The sequence below is a fragment of the Cricetulus griseus genome, assembly GCF_003668045.3.
Source record: "Cricetulus griseus strain 17A/GY chromosome 1 unlocalized genomic scaffold, alternate assembly CriGri-PICRH-1.0 chr1_0, whole genome shotgun sequence".
Taxonomy (NCBI): domain Eukaryota; kingdom Metazoa; phylum Chordata; class Mammalia; order Rodentia; family Cricetidae; genus Cricetulus; species Cricetulus griseus.
The window spans coordinates 76,319,900-76,332,886 of record NW_023276806.1 but is presented as its reverse complement, the minus strand read 5'-3'; the positions used below and the strand labels follow the sequence as shown (position 1 = coordinate 76,332,886).

Here is a 12,987-nt window from a genome sequence, read left to right as displayed (position 1 = left end):
TCACTGCCATATGCTTGTGGATCAGGATGTGAGCTGTCAGCTAATGCCTGTACACCATGCCTGTCTTGCCATCGTGTACAGCCATGCTTGCCACCATGATGGTCAAGGACTCTAAACCTTTTGCACCATGAGTCCAAAATTAAATGCTTTCTTTATAAGTTGCCTTTGTCATAGTCTGATCATAATAAAAGAAAAGTAACTAAAACAATAGCCAAAATGAATTCACTCTTGTTCTTTACACTAACTCCTTACTCAGTTAACCATTGCTTTTACTCAAACAAAATACTTTAATTCCATGAAATCCCATTTTCAACTTGCTGGCCTTAATCTTTGAGTGGCTATAGTCCTTTTTAGAAATTTCTTACCTAAGGACACTGTCAATAACACAAAGAGGCAGCCTACAGAATGAGAAAATATTTTGTCAGTGACATATTTGATGGAGGGCTAATATTGAAAATATAGAAAGAACTCAAGAAACTGGCCATTAAAGAAACAAATAATCCAATTAAAAATTAGGCACAGATCTAAATAATTGGGAACAAGCTTAAGCTAAGGCCAAACATTCATAATTAATAAGAAATCTGTGACTCAGGAATACCACTCTTGAGAATATAGCCAAAAGACAAATTATCCTACCATGTGCTCAACTATGTCCACGTCAGCTTTATTCATAATAACTAGAATCTGGAAACAAGCTAGGTGTCCCTCAATTGAAGAATGGATAAATCATGTGGTAATTTACATAATGGAGAATTACTTGGCAGTTAAAAAATATGGAATCATGAAATAAGCAGGCAAACAGATACAAAAAAAAAATCATGCTGAGTAAGGTAACTCAGGTCCAGAATGACAAACATAGTTTATATTCACTTATAAGTGTATATTAACTGTTAAGAAAATGATATTCAAGCTAAAATCCACAGAGCCAGACAGGTTAGGTAAAGAGAAACCAGGATACAAACCCAGCCACAAAACCATCAATCTACAACCTTCCCTGCCAACAACTTGTGCTGGGGCAGTGGTGGCAGCGCGGAGATTATGGTAGTGGCTAGTCAATGTATGTTTAACTTGATGGCACTCCAACAGAGGAGCCATGTCTTACACTGCGTGGACCTGGAGACTGGATAGCATAACCAAACAAGACTGGCAAAAAATATCAAGGAAATGATTCCTAGTGATATTTTGTGAAACTCATAGATCAACGCCTTGTCTAGTCATTATCAGAGAGGATTCCTCCAGCAACAGATGGGAGCAGATGCAGAGGCCTACAGGCAAACATTATATGGAGAGAGTGTCTAAACTGGAGAACTCCTTTGAGTCCCCACCCTTGAGATGGGGGAAGTCTATGGAAAAAAAGAAGGAAAGTTTATAGGAGTCATGGAGGAGAGAAGACACCAGGAAAGTATGTCTTACTATCTCCATTAAGCAGGGCTTTTATTGACTCAGGAAGACTGAAACAGAAACCTCAGGGCCTGCATGGGTCTGTACTAGGTTTTCTGCGTTTATGTTACAACTGTTAGCTTGGTATTTTCACGGGATTCCTAACAGTGGGAACAATTTTATCTGACTCTTTTACTTGCTTTTGGGACTCTTTTCCTCCTATTGGGTGGCTTTTTTTCCAGACTTGATATGCAATATGAGGGCTTTTCTATTGTCTTATTGGATCTTGTTTTGTCTTGTTTGGCTGTCACCTTCTGGAGGACTTTTCCTTTCTGAACAGGAAACTGATGTGAAGTGGGTCTGGGGGAGAGAGAAGGAGGGGGTGAGCTACAAGTAATGGAGGGAGGGGAAACTGTGTTTGGGATGTACTTTATGAGATGATAATTCATTTTCAATTTAAAAATTGAGTAGGTTCTTGCCTATGCTTTACCTTCAAGGGTATTTTTTGTTTCCCTTCTAGCAGTTTCAGAGGTTGAGGTTTTGTGTTGACTTCCCTGATCTATTTGCATTTGATATTTGTGCAACTAGATAAGGATATAAGATTTCAGAGACGTAGAACATAAAGAAAAAGAATGGGGAGGAAAAGCTTGAGTTCTGGGAAATTGGAAGTTAAAAATATATACACGAACTAATGTTGTAGGTTTCAGAGAGATGAGCAATGAAAGAGACATTACCCTCTTCAAATTATTCTTTAAAGAGGAAATACTGGCCCACCTGAAGATACTAATCAAAATTCTGTATAATTCAAAAAGCAAAGTTTGTGTGTTTGTGCATGTGCATGTGCATGCACATATATTTGTACACGCCTATACACATGTATGCAGTTATACTGGATGTAGGTGCACATGTGCCCAGATGCAAATGAGGGAAGAGGTCTGTTCTTGATTATTGTTCATCAGGAGTCATACACACTGATTTTGAAAAAGTATCTCTCACTAAGAATTGGGGAGTGCTGTATTGAGCTATATTGGCTTGCCAGAGAACCTTAAGAATTTGAGGAAGGACTCACTATCCTTGGGGAGTGGGTGGAGGTGGGTGTGGGGGAAGTCAGTGGGGCCATGGGAGGATGGGAAGTGAGGGAACTGGGGGATTGATATGTAAAATAAGATTGTTTCTAAATTAAATTTTTATATGAAAAAGAAGAATTTGCCTGTCTCCACCAATCCACTTTTGGTATTACAAACACCTGAACCACAACCAGCAATGCATTATGCAGGTGCTGAGGAATCAAATCAGGACCTTGTTTTTGCACAAGAAAATCTTCACTAACTGAGCAATGAACTATCTTTCCACACTTGACAATGAAAACAAACAAACAAACAAACATAAAAAAGATATCTTTCTTATTTTATCAATTTAGCTATTCTCTAGATGCTAATTACTGAATCAGATATCAAACACTGTACTTGTTTGGATCCATATATACAAATGTAATTACAGCTTCCAATTGACATTTTTTTTAAAAAAGGAATTACATTGTATAATCTAAGTAGGAGTGATTCAATAACTTGATCTTGTGGAAACCAAGAGTAGAATAATAGTAAAAGAGACTGAGTAAAAAGGGAAGAATTGAGGATTGTGGAGGATTGGGATAATGAATTACATAAGAACATTGAGCCATGATGTACAATTACATGCTAAAGGAAAACAGACAGCAGTAATATGCTATTTGATTAAATATTAGAGGAAAGAAGTCTATTGCTATTATAAACCCATTTCAAATAGTGTAACGTATAAACTGAAAGTTTATCTATTGGTCATTAACATTTAAGACTTATTTGTATGAAGCAAATGGAAAAATTAAAAATAATTAAAACAGCAATATTGTTAAGGCTTCCTTAAGCAACAGTATGCTTTTGAAAGGTCTCTCTAGTCCACCCTGCTTATGAACTTCTATATTGAGGAGACTATTATCCCAAATGTTGACTTGTTTTTCTAAGCTGTGGCAATAACATAAATGACTGCTTTTGGCCTAGGAGTGACTTATTGTATAAAGTTTATATTTTGCCAGCATTAGGACCCAAGTGTGAATCCCCAGAATTTATGTAACTGTAATTTTGTGCCTAGGGATGAAAGGACAGGCATTTAAAGCATAGCCAGCTGAGCCAAAGCAGAGAGTTCCTGGTTCAATGAGAATTCCTTCCTCAAAAAAATAATGTGGAGAGTAATGGAGGAAGATATCTAACATCGATCTCTCATCTGCATGCAAGCACACACTCATCAACAGCACCTACATGTGCACCAGCACACAAACACACACACACACACACACACACACACACACACACACACACACACACACACAAATGCATGCACACACATGCAGATATGAACGCAGGTATGAACCTGCAAACACACATGCCCAAACATATGTACATATTCCCACACAAATGCACATACACTTACACATATGTACATGCAAACACATGCACAGGAAAATACAAATACACATGCATGTACACACATGTACACCTGTGCACAGACACACACATGCATATTTACATATCAGAATATTGAAACACAAAGAAAAGGAAAATGGTAACAATGTAGTGAGGTTCCAAATGCTGAAAAAATAAATTTTGTTATAATTATAATGGCTTGAATATAATAATTGTAGTAACACTTTGCAATTCTAAACCAGTGCTTAATATGACAGATTATCCAGTGTGACTGATGTCACTCACAGAAAAGTGAGTTTCTTTGTTGTATATTGAGTTTTGCACAGGAAGCATTCTTCTTTGTCATACATGCTTGTTTGTGAAACATCACCAGCAACGTTTATTCACTTTACTTTTGAGCATTTAAATTTTTGCTAACAGTTCTAGAAAGAGAAAGAATATGTACACATAAAGTGGCATTTTATGACTTTATCATTTAGAATTTCACAAGTTACTGATATCTATATTTTCAAATTGAGCAACCTCTTTTTGTCACCCTTTTAGTTACTACATGGCTTGATTTTTTTCTCTCAGCTTTGATTATATTCATAAGCAAAGTAATGAGTACACTTAATGATAATCACCAAAGGGAATGTATATCCTGTCTCCTAGACCATGTATTTCTTTTACCATGGCTTATAGTAAGCTATCCTTAGAATGTTTGATGTTGATTCCCTAACCTTTGCCTGCTTAATACTTCAATAAGAAACTTTCTCCATATATATGCACTTGATTACAATTATACATACACTGTCTTCTTATGATTGTGATATTAATAAAATTTCAGCAGACAAGAAAATTCTGAGTACCATTTATAATCTATGAAAGGCATTGCCCTATATCCAAGAAGTCTGGACTTCTTTATCTGATGTAAAGTTTCATGCTAAAACAAAATGAGTTACGGTCATTCTGCTTAGACATATAAATGCCAAATTTAAGACTTATTTTCAGTAGAAATATTTAACAAAGGATATCCTAGGTAGAGCTCCCCTTAACAAAGTAAAGAATCTTTCCATAAAATTCTGCTTAGCAGAATGATGAATTAAACATTAATAATTATCAATGTCCAGGACCAATGAGCCTATTACAAAACAATATCTGGGAATCACAAACTATTTCTTTGTATCAAATGTGCTACTCTATTTGATCTTCCCAAAGACAAGGTTCTATTACCAGTACCCATGTGGCAGCTAACAATAGTCTGTAACTCCAGTTTCAAGGTAACTGTTGTACTCTTCTGGTCTCTGCAGGCTCTGAACATGTGCATCGCAAAAACACACATGCAGACAAAACACTCATACACAGAAAATGAAAATGAATAAGTACATATTTTTAAAAGGTGTGCTTCTGACCGCCTAACTATAGATTCCCCAAGCAGCCCAGTAATCTTCAGAAATACATTCTGAACAAAGCACAGGTGACTACTTGAAGTCACCTGTCCCACTGATTATTATTCTTATTCCTCAATTGTTGCCTTTTGGCACAGTACAATTTGGTATAATTCCCTCCAACTTTGTGGACACTTTTGGCATCTCTTAGCCTCTTGATGAAGTTCTTCAGATGCTGGTGTCTTAGGGACCAGAAAAAAGCCCCACAGATTGTTTTATGCTGTTTTAAATTCACATGATTAAGTTTTGTCTCTGTGTTTGTGCTTGCCACACTTCCACATGTTTGCACACATTCAGTTATTCCCATGTCATGTTCTTCCCAGTTGTTCTCAGTGCTTCTATGTCTCCATATTTAGATGTTTATTAATAACCCCAAAAGACAGAAACAGTTCCATTAAGTAGTATCAATGGAATTTATGACTTTTTTCTTCAACTTCAGTGGGCTCTAAACCAAGATCTGGTATTGTGTGAATCCTCTATAGATTTCTGCACAAACAAGAACTTGCAATGATTGCCTTTTTCACCCAGGCAAGGTGCTTTTGTTGTAGCTCAATCTATGAGTTTATACAAGGGTGACAAAATCAATGGATTCTATTTAATTTCACCTCTGTCTGGTAACAAACAGAACCTGTCCTGAGCACAACATAATCATATATCTTTGAGCTTTTAGAAACCTGGGGAAATGCTTTAAATTGGGATTGACATTGATTTCACTGAGTAAGCTAAACACTTCATAAGTGACTGTGGAATAGTGAGTTACTACCATAGGACTCCAGGTGACAATGGATATGGACAAATTGGAAGCTGATCCATAATTTACTTTCTCATCTGTCTCTTCCAGAAAACCTACAGTTAGATCGTATCAGCTCCTTGAAAAATATGTCTTTTGAAATAAATTCTCAAATGGTTTTAATAAAATAGTTGTAGTCAGCATAAGCCCAGTATTTAGGGTGATTAAAATGTTTATATAGTCAAGAGGTATTGGATTGGTCACAGTTCCCATCAGCAGCTCCTCAGGGATATCATCTATCCATGTAACTATATGTTGTTTCAAACTGAGAGAATGTATTCATGCTTCTTAGGCAAATTCTGAATTGCATCTACTTTCTCTGAAGGACCACAAAAAGAAGTTGAATAGTTCTGACAATGTCATGCTAGCCAATGAAAATTCATAGTATACACCATTGCAGATTCCTTCTCAAGGCAAACTCCTGCGGCCAGTGTCAATGGATTTCAAAAGAATTTGGAGCCTATTGTCACGGCACCATTGTGGTAGGAGCTGACAGTTGTCCCACAGGTAACACTTGTTCTGAATCTATTCCACAAGAAGGAGTCTCAATGGTTTAATAATATTTTAAGATACCTGTGCTTGTATTATCATTAAAATTTTGGGATAAATATTCATAATTATTTTATAAGAAATTACAAATAAATTAGTGTGGTGATATCTTGCTTGTATAAAGCACGTCTGAAGACCAGAAGATGGACCTTACCTATTGCTAACTATAGAGCTCTAGAGGTCTGTACAGACAGGCAGGAAGTAAGATTGCTGGGCAGAGAAAATAATATAGACAGGAGGAAGCAGTAACTCTGTGTCTTTTCCCCTGGCAAGCTGGTGAGGTAAAGTTGGCTTTGGTTTGCTCCTTCTCTCTCATCTCAGGGTTTACTCTTATATCTGATTCTGGGCTTTTATTATTAAGACCAATTAGAATTCATGTTACAAATTAGGTCATTGAAAATACAGGTAAAATCAAACCATGTGACCACATTTGTATTTGTCAAAGTCCACTAGTATTAAATCCAATATTTAACCTTCTCTACAGATGTTTTCTGTTTTTCTTCTTTCTCTAAAACATAAACTATGTGAGATAATTCATAAAACCTGAACTATCTCACATATAATCCATCTACATACAAATTATTGGGTGTATTTTCTCTATTATATTTGTTTAAATGTGTAAAGTTTGCTGTAGTTAGTCATCTAGGATAGACTATCTTTTTCATAATCAAATAGAAGAAAATTACCAGCAAACACTATAACTCTGTTTGCTAAAACTGATACAATATTTACCCTTTGTAAAACATAAAAACATGTCAAACAGATGGAGCAAAGGTAAGATTTTGCTCTATGTGACTGTGTCATTGTGGGTTTGAGGGAACTTTTGTTTGAAAAGATCAATCAAGGAGAAGAAATTCTTGGACTGAATGTATTCCCAGAAGATCCTGTTTTCAGCTCAGTTTCTTGGATGAGACTAAAAATTATGAAAACATTTCTCACAGAATCAAATGCAATCTATATTCAGGGTACTTGTGTTTGCTAAGAAAACATCACTCATCCAATCACTTCTCTGCTATATAGGAATATACTTATGTCCAGGCATTTGAATTGATTCTATTAGGCACTGTAATGAGCGACAAGTACTCTTTAGGCACAATTGATGCAGTGATGACATGCCAGCTCAATTACTTGATCAGGTGCAGCAACATGATATATTCTTGTTCTAGGCTTATAACTGTTGTTGTGGAAGAAATATCCTGCTAAAAACAACTTACCAGAAATGTGGCTTATTTTGGCTCACAAATTCCAAGTTACAGCCCATTGTTTTGTGGAAGTCAATGTGTCAGGAATTTGAAGTTTCTAGTTCATTATATGCAAAGTTCAAGAGGAGAAAGAAATGAATGCATGAGTGCTTGATAACTAACCAGCTTTTCCACTCTTATGCATCCTTGAGTCCCAAACCAGGCAATGGTTTCAAGACATTCTAGGTGGGTTTTCTCATGTCCATTAATGTAATAGAAATAGTACTCCATTGATATGCCACAGAACATCCTGCTCCAGAAAAGTCCTTAATGGGCGATTTTCTTAGGTGATTCTAGGTGGTGTCAAGTTGACAATTAAAAGTAGCCATTAAACCTGTTTTGTTTAGTCTTTCTAGACAACTTAAGAATAATCACCTGTGAACTAATGCCTTTATGTTCTCAGTCCTGGGAAGGCTAACTGGACAAATGCAAGACTGAAACAACCAGAGTTATGTACTGAATTTCTATGAGCAGAGTTACTCTTTTAGTAGAAAGAAGAGGAATAATGAGTATAAACAAAACAGCAAATGAAATCTTAAAGTTATATTTCTATTTAGAACTTATATGGACCTTATCACTTATGTTCAATACCTAATTTAACTGAAATCTGTAAATATTTTCTGGATCTAAAAATCTAAACTTTATAAGCTTATCTAAATTCTGTAAATATATCTCAATTTGTTGGTTTTGATGTAGTTTCGTTTTGACATTTTAGTTGTTTTTAATATCACTAGGATGTTAACACTGTCAAGCCACATGATATGAAATGAAACGAATAAAATCTCAGATATGGTAAGTTTATTAGGAGTCCAGAATATAGAAACATAAGTGTATCAATTCATGTCAATGCAGTATTCCCTTGTTTATTAGTCTTCAGACTTTTACATATTCTCTAATACCTAAATTTATTTATTTTATATCATTTTTTCTATTAGAGGTTTCTATTATATAAAATATGCATATTTTGGGGGTTGTAGGTGTGTACTTTGTCATTGAAGCAATTAGACTCTCAATTGATAAAAAAAATCTTGAATAACTTCCAACTCCTCCAAATCTTGACTATTCATAGTCTGCTCTGTACGTAACCTTATCAGTAGCACATATTTCATATTATAGATCTAGTATATGCAAAGAAAACCATGATGACTGAAATATTCCTTTCATACCCCAGTAACTGGAATTAGCATTTGCTCACACAGAGGACCCACATCACAGAGTAAATAAACTGAACACATCAAACTGTAGTGACACTATAATGAGAATGTTTTTTATAAAAACTGGGTACTACTTGCTTTTTACTCTTGCTACAATAAAATAGCAAGACCAAAAATTAACTTAAGAATGAGTTTATTTTGACTTAAGTTTCCAGAGGATAGATGTCCATCTGATAAGAAAGTCATTTGTAAAGAAGCAGGAAACTGAGAAATCCTATCTCAACTATAAAAGGAAGGCAGATAGAGTGAACTTGAAGTAGGACCAAGTATAAATTTTCGAAGTCCTCCCCCAGCCATGTAATTCCTCCAGCAAGATTCCACAACCTAAATGTTTTATAAACTTCAAACAGCAACATGAACTAGAGAATAACATGTTCAAATACATGAACCAGTAGAGAACATTTGTTATGCAAATCACAACACACTGTATATAATTCTATGCTGTTATACTTAAATAATGTTTTTGTATAGTAGATGTGAGGATGAGTCGTATCAATAATAATCAGCACTGTTATACAAAAATATTGATAAATTTTAATATTATATAATAGATTTGTGAATTGTGTATGGAACAAAGTGATAAAATTAGTCTAACAAATATCTATATATGTACATATATATATATATATAGTATTCATTTTCTTATTTTTTAGTTTACACAGCAGACTTTTTGTATGTATACATATATATGTTCAGAATTTTGCACATTACAGAAAACTCACAAAACAGATGGTGCTCTACTTACTTTTCTTCACTATATGACTTTAGTGCTTTTTCTAAAACATACCTAAGGAGAAAATAAAGAAGATTTGAAAAAGCATTATGAACTCTTGGATGCCAATTATATTTAAAATTATACATATTGTAAAAGTTCATAGTTAACAGTAATTTCTGCCTAACACGATTTATTTTCATTTTCTTGAAAATTTCTGATGCAATATGGATGTATATGTATATGTATATGTATATGTATATGTATATGTATATGTATATGTGTATGTGTATGTGTATGTGTATGTGTATGTGTATGTATATAAATGGTTTCTTTGAGACAGGGTTTCTCTGTGGCTTTGGAGGCTGTCCTGAAACTAGCTCTTGTAGACCAGGCTGCTCTCAAACTCATAGAGATCCACCTGCCTCTGCCTCCCAAGTGCTGGGATTAAAGGCATGTACCACCACAGCCTGGTTTAATATGGATGTATTTTAATGTTAGTTGTTTTTAACACTCTACACTTGGATCCAAATGAGCTGTCATGAAAGCATTAATTTAGAATATGAAGTCTGGTGCATGGGACAAAGACAGGATTAACTTACCTGTTTTTGTTACAACCCCTTCCATCCTGGTTACTCCATGCTGCTTATCACACCTCAAGTGCCTAATAGTCCTCTTGTCTCTCTTTAAGATATTCCACATGACTAGACATTATCCACTTGGGACCCTTATGCCTTCAAATTTAACATGAGTAAGCTATTTGTGCTCTGCATCACAGCCCACCTCTATAGCTGCTGGATAGGTGAGTGTCCTGCTGACAGCATCTAGATGCTAAGATCTTAATGAAATGTCAGTCATAGAGCATGGAGGTAAAAGGTGGTACAGTAAAGCTAGTTTACTGGCTAGCTTCCAGGGTGATCCATGCTACCATAGAAGAATGTAATCCTCACCCTTACCCAGGTATGAAATTTGTATGCAGCAATAATTGCTGGTCTTATAAGGCATGTCTGTAAGTACAATAATGCAATGAATATCCTAAGAGTTAGCACCAACTTTCTGATTGGAATACAGATGTGGTGCTCAAGACTAGGCCCATAGCTGGGACCTTTGACAAATCAAGAACCTGTAGCTAGAGGAACATTGGTCCTACCAAAGAACATATCATTATTATTCTGCTCAATGAACATAATATTTAACTGACACCCAATTCTTCGTTATATCATTGATTAATTCATTCCCCAATACTCATCAAAAAAGATTCTACTGACAGTAGATAAAGAGTAACACTGAGACCCATACTGCTCATAGTATAGAGAACAAGAATGTGCAGCACTCCACTCCAAATGGGACATAAATATCAGATTCATTCCTCAGAGATCATCAGAAAATATACAGTAGAAAGACTATAATAGTCTGAGACAAATGAATACAAGGACATTGTTTTCTGGAAATGGAATGGCAGAAGCACACATGAACTCATAGTGGTTATGACATCATCCATAAGATGTGAGCAAGCTCAAGTATGACAACATCACAACATGAATAATGTGAGGGTGTGTATAAAGTTCCACTCCTAGTTGTGAAGCTATAAGCAATTGACATCTGCTAGGGGAATAAAGATCAGGTTTCTATAAGAGTAAATTCTCTTAAATGTCTACCTTGCTCCAGAAGAAGGCACCAAATACACAAATAGATAGGAAGCACGACTTGGACTAAGTGAGGTAAAAGGAAAAATAAAAAGGACACAATTTTGGGTGTATCAGAAAAGGAGTTAGAGGATGTGGAAAAGGATCAAAATGCATGGTAGGAAATTATCAAAGAAGTCATTATTGTTAATTAATTAAAATATGCACATCAAGAAATATGTTTCCTAATCTGTGATACTTAAAATGTTAACAAAATCATGCCTCATTTTCTTTGGCATTTTTCATCTCTCAAGAGGAACAAATAAGTTCTTGATATCAAAATAAATGTGATAACATCTTTGTGTCCAATGTGTTATTGAGATTTTGATTCATAATATACATTTCATCACAGAGCTCATTACCCTAATTGGTTGTCAGCCCTTTAAAGTAATGTATTTCACTCTCTTCCTGGAAGCCTTCACCAAGTTAGTTTACAAAACAATATTTCTCTGGCTTTACTGTACCTCATTAGCTATTTCTCAGTTTCCTTTGTTGGTTATATAGCTATCTGTCATCATTCAGTGTTAATTCCTCCAAGGCCTTGCTCTTTGACTGCTTCTGTTCCCTAATGGTTGTTGCTGTTCTTGATCCACTCAAACTTCATAGAACCCAACAGAAATATGGTAATATTGCTAAGCTTTATCAAAAGCTTAAGCATCCCCCTTGATCTTATATCAAGCTGATTACTCGTATGTCAATTTGATGTCTGTCACCATGTCTTTTCTGATTGCCGATAAAATACTCAGATAGAACAGCCTGACTTTGCTTCAAAAATTACATCATATAGAGCTTTCTTGTGATTTTGGTTTTATGGATTATTATCCTTATATTTACATTCCATCATTTTAAAGTATTTATCTTAAATTGAAGTCTTTGGTCTAATTTGAAATTATTTTTAGGTAAAGCAAGAAATACACATATACTTTCATTCTTCTGTTGGAGGATATTTATATTTTTCCTATAAAAGTATAAAAAGAATGATTTTTCCAGTAGACACTTCATACAAATATGAAAAACTAGGTATCATAGCTCTGTGCGTTTATCTACATGCTTTATATTCAACTCCATTGGTCTACATGTCTGTTTCTCAATCAGAATTATGCTGTCTTTATCCCTAGTTCTGTAGTTTTATGCAAGTGATGTGATGTTCCGACTCTATTCTTTCTGCTTAGAATTACACTTACAACTTGTGGTCTCTTATGATTTGTATGAGTTTAGGATTGTTTTTCCAACAATATGAAGGATCTCATTTTATGGAAATGATGGACACTGCATGGAACACACATATGGATTTGTGTAGTACAACCATTTTGAAAAAGTTAATGCTGCCCTTGAAGAAGGTTGAATGTTATTTCCAATGTCTAACATCTCTGTTCTTTCAGTATGTTGAAATTTGTCTTACACATCCCATGCCCACAGATCAGTGGAAACAATATTATGAAAATTACCATTTAATCAAATGCCATTTACAGATCCAATGCACCTTAGTCAAAAATCAAATCTTGTTCCTTACAGACATATATAAAAATG

The 12,987-nt window shown here is 35.1% G+C and overlaps 1 long non-coding RNA gene across 1 annotated transcript in view; it reads right to left on the bottom strand.

Annotated features, from left to right (window-relative positions):
* LOC100760024 overlaps nucleotides 1-12,987 on the bottom strand; it is a 73,563-nt gene that overhangs the window by 12,478 nt on the left and 48,098 nt on the right. Inside the window, exon 3 of the long non-coding RNA XR_003480395.2 lies at nucleotides 9,806-9,847. This is a non-coding gene — a long non-coding RNA (uncharacterized LOC100760024). The remainder of the gene's footprint in view (nucleotides 1-9,805; nucleotides 9,848-12,987) is intronic.